Below are 12,826 nucleotides of genomic sequence, written 5' to 3'. Positions count from 1 at the left end.
CACGATTTAAACGCTCGGTGGTGTACCACTGAGCTAACATGACCGCTTTTCGGAAGCTGCTTCTGAAATATAACTGAGCTCATACGTAAATGCTCTTTTCCGTATGGAAATCACAATGACGAAACGAGAGTGTGAATACATAGTCTCGAAATATTGTATCATTAAGTATTTCAATGTTACTTTTTTCTACACTTAATACCATTTCAACATGTCTTATTATATTTAACAGAAGGAAAAACATATCTGTACATCGTTTCCCGATTACTAAGGTTGGCTTTGGAGGTTCGAACCAGCAGCTTTAGTTTACTGTTTTCCGAAGATACCCGAAGTTGGACTTCGAAAGAGTTTCTCTCAAAACAGCTATCATCATATCGCTCAATCTGTTTGGTATATGGTATATGTTTTTATACGTGTAAAGTCAGTATAACAATTCATTCTTTAAACAGCTTTTCGTATGTATTAATATTCCTTTATAAAAACTGTTTTTGATATTATTATTACGGCACACCATTTTCAGATTTCTTTCGCGAGTCGTTGACCAAGTCGTTCCCCACCAGCGTTGCCAGACTCGCAGCTCGGAATTATTCCAAAACCTGATCGAACTTATGCTAGATTCGGTCAAATTATGCTAGATCCTCATAATTACTAATTCAGGAGTTTAAAAAAACGAAGTTGAGATACGATAACGTAACTTAAAATACACAGAGAGCAAGAATGCAATACTTCACGCACCAAAATTTTAACTCAGCTAAATTAATGCAGTCGTTGCCAGACTCAATGGCGTATATATCGTATAAATGAATGCAAAGTTTTTGTTTACATATTTTGAAAGAAAATTACTTCGCAGCATAAGGGGAGTTGGGAATCGTCTGCTAGGGGGGGGCGGCGGCAGATTTTTGGTCGGTCTCGGAGCTGTCATTTCAGGAATAAATATGATCATGAAGTCAGAAATAAAGATGGTGAAGTTGTCAAAAAGTTGGGGGGAGAATGGCCCCCATAGCTCCGCCCATGCCTCGGAGTTAAAGGATTAGAAAACCCTGGGTGGAGCCACAAAAAATCCCAAAGACGTTTCGAACTTACTTCGGAAAATAAGACTGCCTGTATGGTTTACCGACTGTATGAATCAATGGAAGAGGATACATTTCTGCCGTTCTTTTTCTTCCCACGACCAACTTCTTTCTCATCTCCAGGTTTTACGGCTTTCTGATAAACTTGCTGAAATTGTGCTAGATTTGGGCAGGATGCTAGATTTGGGAGATGCTAGATGCTAGAGACATGCAAATTATGCTAGATCTAGCATCATTATGCTAGATCTGGCAACGCTGTTCCCCACAATAGGCGTGTCGTGCAAGTAACCAATCACACGTCAGGTACTATCTTTTACCTATTGCTTCCTTCTCACAGCTCAGAACATTGGTAACTATGGATAGACGTACAGCAGTAATTACTTTATGGGAGTTGGAAGGTTATTCTGCAACTGCAGCTAGCAGGCGAGTAGGTGTCCCGGCCTCTATAGGAAGGCGATGGATTCGGAAATATGGTGCTACAGGTCAGACTGATAATTTACGATCTCCTGGTCGTCCGCATGTGTCAACCGAAGCCCAAGATGCGAGATTAGTAAACGAAGCCCGGTTAGACCCACTAAGGACGTCTAGACAGCTAAGGGAAGTTTCTCTCTTTCCTGGTAAAAAGCATACAGCTCTGCGAAGGCTTCGTCATGCTGGGTTACGTGGCCGTGTTGCTGCCGTGAAGGAAAAACTCTCAGACGACCACAAAATTTACCGTCTCGCGTTTGCACAGGCGAATGTGGGTCTCAATTGGGAAAACGTAGTTTTCTCAGATGAATCCATATTCACAACATCAAAGGAGGGACGCCGTTTTGTGTATCGTCCGAGAGGCACCCGATATGACCATGGATATGTGGCTGTTGCAATCGCAGTGGCCATGTATCTATTTTATGTTGGGGTTGGATTTCCAGTCGCGGAGCAGGACAGCTTCATAGAATTGAAGGACATCTGGACAATGCTCAGTACTTAGACATTATCAGTAATATCATGGTGCTATCTGTACGAGTATTTCAGCCTGATGGTGTAATTCAGTTCCAGCAATACCAGTCGCCAATACATACTTCCCGTGTGATTCAGGAATGGTTCGCAGGGCATCCTGAGATTGATTTAATCGACTGGCCGCTCGTGGAGCAGACCTCAATCTCATGGAAAATATGTGGGCAGAAGTGAAGCGTACTCTAAATGAAAGTTGGCCTGAGGCAGATCCACCAAGAACTCAGGATGACCTGTGGCATCTTGTTTCCGAAGCATGGCTGGAGGTAGGGGAAGGAGATAGATTTGTCACCCATGTAATAGATTCCATGCCCAGAAGAATGGAGCGTGTAATAAATTCAGAAGGGTCTTGGACACAATATTAATGTCCCCGCCTTAACTCCCGAAAACAGCCCTTTTCAGGGCTACCTAAACGCTTCTGAAAATATTTCTAGAAGTAAACCACTCCTTGTATCCGATTTCTGTGCAATCCTACTAACAAAAGAATGATTATTAGCTGTAGGCTTTGAACTCAAGACCTCTTTATTGGCAAGTCCGTACTCTACCAGTGAGCTAACATGAACACGCAAACCCAACCTGAAGAAACACGACTTTCAATTTCTGGTATTCGATGACAATGATGCTCATATACTTGGCAAATGTTGTATTCAACTTGGGATATTCCGCAACACACACACACACATAAACAAAGCGAAAGAGAGAGAGAGAGAGCTAGAGAGAGAGATGAATATACAAAAGCATATTCAACGTATTCGAATGAGACTCTAAGTAACGACATTCCGTTCTAAAGAGAGTTTGTGTTTCTTCCCGTGACGTTAAGGGGATCGGGAAAAGTTATGTGTCTTGAAGCAGGATACGACTTTGGATACTCTGTTTATACACTTTCTATATCCGTAGGAATATATTGTATTTCACGAATGTAAATGACATGCTGTAATGAGAATATTGAGAAGTTACATCTGTATGACAAATAGATGCAAATAAATACACTACATAACTTATTTATTGCTATTGAACGAGTTTCTTAAGTTGTATTTACATCCTCATATATAATACCGACCTACTGTGAAAATTATCTCAGATGTTATATTTTAAACATAATAATTACTATGTTCTGCAATGATTATGTTATATATACACAACTTATGTATTCTAATGTAATTATTTTATATAATTTTTCATGCATTGCGGAAAATATAATTTTAAAAAAAGGACTAACCTAGACGGGATTCGAACTCTCAACCTTATGATTTGAAATCCGACAGCTTACCAATGAGCTAACGCAAGGAATTCTAGAATTATGCTTCTAGCGATGTATAACGGGTCTCAAGATAATTATGACATTCATATCCATTACAAACGCTGTTTCTGTTCTACTTTGACTTTTATTTTAGTACTCAGGCGATAATTATGTTCTATTTCTTAACTTTGAGCATTCTTTTACATATGGAAAGATTCTTTAACGTATTTAAATGTTCCATTACGTATGGAGAGCTAAATGACAAACAAGCATGTGCTGACATTAAAAAAAAAGTTTCGAAATATTGTATCATTAAGTATTTCAATCAATGTTGCTTTTTTAAACACTTGGTAACAAGTCTTATTATATTTAAAAGAAGAAAAACAAATCTGCAAACTTTTTCCCGATTGCAAAGGCTGGCTTGGAGGTTCGAACCTGGCTTACTTTTTCCCGAAGATACCCGAAGCTGGACTTAGAAAATTTTTGCCTCAAAACACCAATAAAGAATGCGCTCAACCTTTTTGAGACAAGGTGTACATGTGTCATCTGGGTGCGGTAATTGGTGAGAACCAATGAGAAGGCTAAAAGGGTAATAGGTTTCCATATTTAGGAATCTGACGCAAATTATGGTCTGATCACCACGAGTTTTCGGTGTGACCCGATACACTTTAAAAGTCTTAGGAGCCCCAGCCCTCGGTGATTCAAGAGTCAGCCCTCAGGTGTTCAACAGTCAGTGCGACGACCATCGGAGTATCGACTCACTCAGCTTTACGAGAATTCAGCAAGGTACGTAACAAAGATTCTTATAGAACCATTTTCTTGTACTGGGGATGTCATACCAGACTCAACTATGTTTTGTCTCCCTACGATAAAGCTCTTACGATTAAGAATGACAGTCGTATAATTGCATTTCGCCGTCTATCCTCAGAGAAATGTTGATAGTAAAACTATAGTGAATACCCAATAACAATCAAGGTAATGAGCTGTATGTTGCTTAATCAGTCACGTAAATAAAATTCAATTAATATTAACAAGATCCTTTATTCAAACCCATAGATTTAAGTTCCCATTATTCCCAAGTAACTCTTGGTGTTTACCAATACTTTTCTCTTGTGACGACAGCTAAGTGTTAGCGTGAACAGTTCTCCAAGTATATTGGAAAAACGAGCAAGATGAAACTAGAGAGCTGCCCCATCGTCACAGTACAACTTCATTTACAGAAATTGAGTTATGTCTCTATTATGGCTGATGTTTCGAATCATAAAAAAAAAAAAAAAAAAAAAAAAAAAACATTAAAATATTCCCGTTACCAGTGAAACATTTCTTCCCTAGTGAGGGCGTTCAGGTTAATTTGTTACATCTCAAATCATTAACTGAAGAAACAGCTGAAATTATTACTTCTTTTTAATTATACCAGAAGTTTGAAGGAACTCGAAGTAGAAAGTTAACTTCTAGCCAAATGTACAAATAACACGAACTGTAACTTGTATATATTGTATGATCTCTCAGGAAAGTAAATGTACACCTATTTCTCGAGTCTGGCATTCCTGCGCTCCATCCGTGGAGAGTATGAGAATTAAATCAATCAAATATTTACTGAGGGGCAAAAAGAAAAGTTTAATCTGAATAAGACATTGCAGAAGGACACAAGCTGTGAATACGAATAGTGCATCGTGTAAATAAAGGACGACACCGAAAGAGAAAGCCAGAAACAGCTGTTAAACTTAGAAAAAAGACTAAAAATTGTTGAAGTGGGAACATAAAACACAAATACAACAAATACGCCGAAAACTAAACGTTCACCATGTTATGATGTTGGTGTAGTGGCTAGGGTGCTGGCTTACAAATGCAAAGGTCGCCAGTTCGAATCTTCGGTGAGGACATTTTAAAAAAAATTTGTTTATAATACATGCAGCTCATGAGAGATGGTAAAAGAGATCGTATTTAGTCTTTCGTAGCAATTATTATTGGTAAGGTTTAGTACTGATAATACTTTTTGTCTTTGCGTATTGCTTTTATTCTTTTCTTCATTTCAAAAGAGAAGAATATCCGAACAAATGCCACCAAAATTCTTCATATTTTGAATGTAAACGCCATTTGCAATTAGTAAAGAATAAAAATTGAACGTTCCGATGTAGCTGCAAAAAGTAAAAAGAAAAACATGGAAGTAAACCATACTCATGGTTATTAAAAATACAATTTCTACATGCCTTACACCTCCCGACCACGTTTCTACGTTAGCAAGTAAGAGGTTTGTGTTTAGGTCAGGCTGGTCAATACGTTTTACAAAGGGGCCCTGTTTAGCTCTGACGCACCACAGGTGCGAGAAGGGAGCAAAACACTTTTTCTCTCTCCCTCTGTGTGTCTGTTTATCTATCTATCTATCTATCTATCTATCTATCTATCTATCTATCTATCTATCTATCTATCTATCTATTTGTGAATGCCGTAACCACCCTAATTTTCAGCGGATTGAGATGAAACTTGGCACAAACATTAATTGTTGAAATATCTTCAGTTCGTTAACCAGAATAATCAGACGAAAATGTTCAAAATGGCGGCCCTTTAAACTCTTGAAAACTTCGAAGGGAACCAAATTTCCCCCATAAATGGGTATTCAGAAAGTTTGAATAACTTTTCCTCTTTTACTGAAATATTTGTGTGCAGAGACTTATTGAAATATTGGACCCGATTAATCGCATAAAGAATGTTCACGCCCTTTCGCTACGGTCAGGCTTTTTTTTTTTTTTTTTTTTTTGCAGGAGGGGGTTATTTTCGTATCGGAACAAGATGATTGCTAGTGATGATATGAAATTACACATTGAAAGTGAAGTAACTTGTGAAACGTGTTATTTGAAAGAATAATATAATAAATGTGCTTTCCTCTAACACAGAGAGAGCGTGAATGGCGAGGAGTGTTATTTGGTTTGCTTTTTAGTAACACATTGCATTGCAAATAAAGGTAGGCAACATTAGTGGTAAGTAAAACAATATTAATAATAATAATAATAATAATAATAATAATAATAATAATAATAATAATAATAATAATAATAATAATAGGTGTTGTTTGTGGCAAGGGAATATCTTCCTCAATTCTTCTTCAAACGTAATGATTGTAACGCCATATCTCCCTTACAAACAAAATATTAGCAATTTATATCGAGAGAACGGGACACTGTTGAGTGATGGGAGCAACGTTGGACAGTATGCACTCATAGTACTCAGAAAAATAAGCGACTTCAATGAAAAATGAACGAAGAGTCATTGCCGTGGGTAGTCATGGAGCCAAGCAGATCCCTCATTAGGCAAAATGTCGATAACTTATATCGAGAGAACAGGAGATGATAGTGAGATGGGACCAACGTTGGACACCGTGGACCCATAAGGCGTATCGAAAAACTTAGGGGGGCGGGGGCCAGCCAGCCTTACTTATTTCCACATAATAATATAAAATTATATTGTCGAAATACACACACGAGTTAGCTAGTAATATTTCATATTATTATTATTATTAGTATTAGTATTATTATTATCGACAGCGTCTTTTCATTACGTGTGCATGTTTGACATGAAGCCAAAGAGAAGATCCATCATTCGTAGAAAGAATAAGAATAGCCAGTTACTTTAATTGTGAACGACGGCGAAAAATACGAAAAGAGACAACCTTAGCGAAAAGAAACAATACTTTCTCTCAAATGGATAAACAAATCAAGCCGAGATAGATTCGAACTTGCATGGACGGTGCGAACAGCCAGTTCATTGTCCACTTTTTTTTTTTTTTTTTTTAACTGACTCACCGAATGTGTTTTAGTAACTTACTTATTGCTAATTTTACTTGCTTCACTCCTTTAACTTGCTTTTTCTAAGAACTTATAACAACAGGGACACGAACACAGAAACATCGAGGACAGTTAAAAATCATAAATGCTCTCCCGCCGGGAATCGAACCCGGGACACCATGCACCAAAGGCGCACGTGCTAGCCACTAGACCAGCGGGCAGGGCAATGTTCACTCTCTGTGTCGTTAGGGATTACGACCACTGTATTGCCAGCTATCACTTCTGTGGGTTGTATACTATGATCACATGCTTCTTCTTTGCTGGAAGAGTTAAACCTACATTCTATGTAATACATGAGGTATTTAGACCTACATGCTCTTCATATAATGTAATAAAAGTGTCATGCTGGGAATAAGAAAAAGAACATTCCTTGGACAAAACGGAAACTATTGGCATCAGAAATATTTATCTACGAGGCATGCGCAGTAGTATATTTCAGAATAGTTACTGTTTAGTTCAGTAAACGAAGAAAGGGGTATAAAACAGCAAATATGTCGAGTCAACGAGATCGACCAGAGTTGACAGAGGCGAAGTAGTAATACAACAACTTCGTTAAATTGATAATTGGTTCTTTATTCTGTAGTAGATCGTATCACAACTTTACGGGAGAGCAGAGAAAGACTTACTAACGCTGTCCTATAGTATGCATTAGTAACACGATCATACAGATACAAATGGATGTAACTGTGAGTACTACAACTTGGATTTAACGAAAGCCGTTTAGATATTCAGTGGTTTGCAGGGTTGTATAAGACACAAAAAGTTAAGACACAATACAATTCTTCATACCTCAGCTTCCAGTAACTAGATACATGCAATTTCAGGATAGATACTGAAACTGCTGTCGGATTTTAATACATGACGTATTGCAGGATACAAAATGCTTTGCATTACTTGTTTGTTTGTAGACAGCTACTAGCTTAGTGTTCTGAAAGGTTGTGTATAAACTAGAGATAGCCAATTCCGGAATATTACTTTCCGGACTCCCGAAAGTAAAACCGGACAAATTCCGGAATTCGGAAAATTCCGATTTTGGAATAATTCCGGAATTCGGAAAATTCCGATTTTGGAATAATTCCGGAATTCGGAAAAATCCCGAATTTAGAAATTTCTGATTTCGTTTACATTCCGGAATTCGGAACAATCCGGATTTTTTTCGAAATCCGGAATTTTTCTCAATTCCGGAATTATCTAAATTCCGGATTCTTCCCAAGTTCCGGAATGCTTTTGAATTATGGAGTTTAATTGAATTCCATAATTTTCCGAAATCCGGAAAGTGAAAGTTCCGCTTCCAAAAAATGAATTTATTTTGGTTAATATGAATCATGGTGGAAATAAGTCTTTGACCAGGTAATGGCGACTGCTTTGAAAGAAATAGAGAGTATTAGAATTCAATCTGTCATATTTGTAGTTTCGTGTGGATAAAATACGAACTTGTGAACCAACGGTTTAAGGAAAACTCAAGTTATTAATGTAAATTTTTCGGACATCATAAAAGAAATTCGAAAGACATTTTGAATCGAAGAAATATAACATACAAGTTTGCAAGCGGAGACAAAGAAACCTAACGTAACCAGACTAAAGACGAATCGTTTACCGCGTAGCGATCAAGGTCGAGCTGTTTTCCAGGGCGAGTTTCGAGTTGAGTCGAGTTTGATAATGGCTCGCTCGCTCGTTCAGCTCGTTTTAACTTTTTTAAATAATGGCCTGATTAGACTGGAAAGCGAAAGCCATGAGAAATGTAAGCAGTAATATGGAATACTTTTTAGTGCTGCTCACGACAGGGGTGCGTCTCGTCTCGTAATTTTAGTGCATCTCGTGGGGAAATTTTTGTGTCTCTCGTCTCGTCTAGATAACGAAAAGACAAGGTTTTTTTTTTTATTATTACGAGACAGCCTCAAGTGTCGTAATCACCAATATAAGTATATACTGTTGTTCTTAAAATCAAGGCTGAGACCTGCACTGTCGAATTTTTGAGCCCAAGCAGAAGACCAACTCGGGTAGCGATATCAACCGGCTCTGCTCGTATCAACTGAGCGAACATCTCGAGTCGGCTCGGTTGGGATGAGCCGATGACCCGATCCGGCTCAGTTGGAACGAGCCATCGACTCAGCTCAATTGAGCCGATGGCTCGAGCTTTCTCGGTTGGGATGGGTACCCTACTCGGCTCATGTAAACCGGTTCAAGCAAGCTAAGTTGAAATTAGTCCATCGGCACGTTTCGATTCAGCTCAACTAAGCCGATGGCTCAAATCGGCTCGGTTGGGTGAGCTGTTGGCTCGGCTCACTTCTTGGTTCGGTTCGATAGTGAATGAGCTGTAAGCCGAGCCGCTCGACCCGTTGAGAAGCCTAAACCCGGTCCCAGCTGTTTTGAACATGTTTGGCTGAAGCCTATAACTCTTAACAATTTTTGGCTCGAGCCCGAAAACTTGCCCCTTCGGAACTCAAACCCAGAACGTGACCGATGTCCTTCCCTCCTGAAGATTTCTCGACGACCGAGATCGACAGTCAATTAGCTTTTACTATTCACATACAAACCGTATATCTTTTAAAGATTATACACGGTGTTGATATAATAATAATAATAATAATAATAATAATAATAATAATAATAATAATAATAATAATAATAATAATAATAATAATAATAATAATAATAATAATAAAGGCTTTAAACTTGCCGTTGAAATTTGGCAAAACTTACTTAAAAGTAGAGATTTCGGGGAAAGGGTTCAGTACCTTCAAGACAGTGGCGTAGGGAAGGGGGCCCGGAGGGGCCGGCCCCCCAAAGAGGTCCGATAATGTACTTTGGTACTTTGATGATTGTAATTTTTTTATATATTTTTATGTTTATATATTTTTTGTTTGTAATTTTTCTATATGTGCCTGTAACAGCACTTGCCCCCCCCCCCAAACACACATCCTGGCTACTCTACTGCTTCAAGACACACCTCTGCAACTACCAACATTTTAAACTACAACGTTCCATTGAAGTTTCATGTAGAAAGTATTCTACTGTATGTTTTAAGGAAAATAACTGTAATAAATATAACTGAATATCACGCAACACTAAGACATATAATAAACTAATTTTTAGGATATGCAGAGGTAAATATAAAAGCTTTGCTACAAAATACCTACACATAGCATAATTCAATGAGCTCTGAAATATAATGTAACGAAATAGCCTATGAGATTCAGTCTACAGAGCAATTGTTACTTAAAGAATGGACATACACTATTTCGATAATCGAGACAAGAAGGGAAATGTTTACGATACTTTTCGTCTCGTCTCGATTCTCATCTCCAAAGAGAGACGAAAATTTTGAGTTGGTCTTGACCCGTCTCGAATGTAAAATGTTAATTCTCATGTTATTTTATTTGTTTTAGAAACGAGATGAGAAAGTCCTCTTCTCGTGAGCAACATTAAACCAAACCGAAATATTCTTTCCAAATGTCACGCTTCTGCTTGTAATGGTATGACCTGAGCGATAATTAGCTCCTAGCTTTTAATCTTCTACGAGATAATAATAATAATAATAATAATAATAATAATAATAATAATAATAATAATAATAATAATAATAATAATAATAATAATAATAATAATAATAATTATTATTATTATTATTATTATTATTATTATTATTATTCCTGAAGATTTGATAGTTCAAATATTGCATCCGAGTATTCAAATATCTGAATATAATAAAACATATGTTATCGCTGATCAATCGCCATCAAAATCCTAAAGTAAAAAAAAAACAACATTACAATGTGCATTCGCACAAGCACCTTGACCACTCAACCGCGATCGCTATGCGGTAAAAGATTCGTTTTTAGTTTGATTACGTAAGGTTTCTTTGTCTCCGCTTGCAAACTTGTATGTTATATTTCTTCGGTTCAAAATTTCTTTCGTATTTCTTTTATGAAGTCGGAAAAGTTTACATTAATAACTTGAGTTGTTCTTAAACCGCTGGTTCAAAAGTTTGTTTTTTCTCTACACGAAACTATAAATATGACAGATTAAATTCTCATACCCCATTTCTTTCAAAGAAGTCGCCATTACCTGGTCAAAGACTTATTTCCGCCACGATTCATATTAACCAAAATAATTTCATTTTTCGGAAGCGGAACTTTCACTTTCCGGATTTCGGAAAATTATGAAATTCAGTTAAACATCGGAATTCAGAATAATTTCGGAACTCGGAAACAATCCGGAATTTAGAAAATTCCGGAATTGAGAAAGACTCCGGATTTCGAAAAAAATCGGATGTTTCCGAATTCCGGAATATTAAAGAAATCAGAAATTTCTAAATTCCGGATTTTCCCGAATTCCGGAATTATTCCAAAATCGGAATTTTCCGAATTCCGGAATTTGTCCGGTTTTACTTTCGGGAGTCCGGAAAGTAATAATTCCGGAATTGACTATCCCTAGTTTATACCCAACCTTTCGGAACACTAAGCTAGTAGCTGTCTACAAACAAACAAGTAATGCAAAGCATTTTGTATCCTGCAATACGTCATGTATTAAAATCCGACAGCAGTTTCAGTATCTATCCTGAAATTGCATGTATCTAGTTACTGGAAGCTGAGGTATGAAGAATTGTATTGTGTCTTAACTTTTTGTGTCTTATACAACCCTGCAAACCACTGAATATCTAAACGGCTTTCGTTAAATCCAAGTTGTAGTACTCACAGTTACATCCATTTGTATCTGTATGATCGTGTTACTAATGCATACTATAGGACAGCGTTAGTAAGTCTTTCTCTGCTCTCCCGTAAAGTTGTGATACGATCTACTACAGAATAAAGAACCAATTATCAATTTAACGAAGTTGTTGTATTACTACTTCGCCTCTGTCAACTCTGGTCGATCTCGTTGACTCGACATATTTGCTGTTTTATACCCCTTTCTTCGTTTACTGAACTAAACAGTAACTATTCTGAAATATACTACTGCGCATGCCTCGTAGATAAATATTTCTGATGCCAATAGTTTCCGTTTTGTCCAAGGAATGTTCTTTTTCTTATTCCCAGCATGACACTTTTATTACATTATATGAAGAGCATGTAGGTCTAAATACCTCATGTATTACATAGAATGTAGGTTTAACTCTTCCAGCAAAGAAGAAACATGTGATCATAGTATACAACCCACAGAAGTGATAGCTGGCAATACAGTGGTCGTAATCCCTAACGACACAGAGAGTGAACATTGCCCTGCCCGCTGGTCTAGTGGCTAGCACGTGCGCCTTTGGTGCATGGTGTCCCGGGTTCGATTCCCGGCGGGAGAGCATTTATGATTTTTAACTGTCCTCGATGTTTCTGTGTTCGTGTCCCTGTTGTTATAAGTTCTTAGAAAAAGCAAGTTAAAGGAGTGAAGCAAGTAAAATTAGCAATAAGTAAGTTACTAAAACACATTCGGTGAGTCAGTTAAAAAAAAAAAAAAAAAAAAAAAAAGTGGACAATGAACTGGCTGTTCGCGCCGTCCATGCAAGTTCGAATCTATATCGGCTTGATTTGTTTATCCATTTGAGAGAAAGTATTGTTTCTTTTCGCTAAGATTGTCTCTTTTCGTATTTTTCGCCGTCGTTCACAATTAAAGTAACTGGCTATTCTTATTCTTTCTACGAATGATGGATCTTCTCTTTGGCTTCATGTCAAACATGCACACGTAATGAA

Source organism: Thermobia domestica, chromosome 9, assembly GCF_964235325.1.
Source record: "Thermobia domestica chromosome 9, izTheDome1.hap1.1, whole genome shotgun sequence".
Taxonomy (NCBI): domain Eukaryota; kingdom Metazoa; phylum Arthropoda; class Insecta; order Zygentoma; family Lepismatidae; genus Thermobia; species Thermobia domestica.
The sequence above is the reverse complement of the archived record's forward strand: the minus strand, read 5'-3'. Positions refer to the sequence as shown.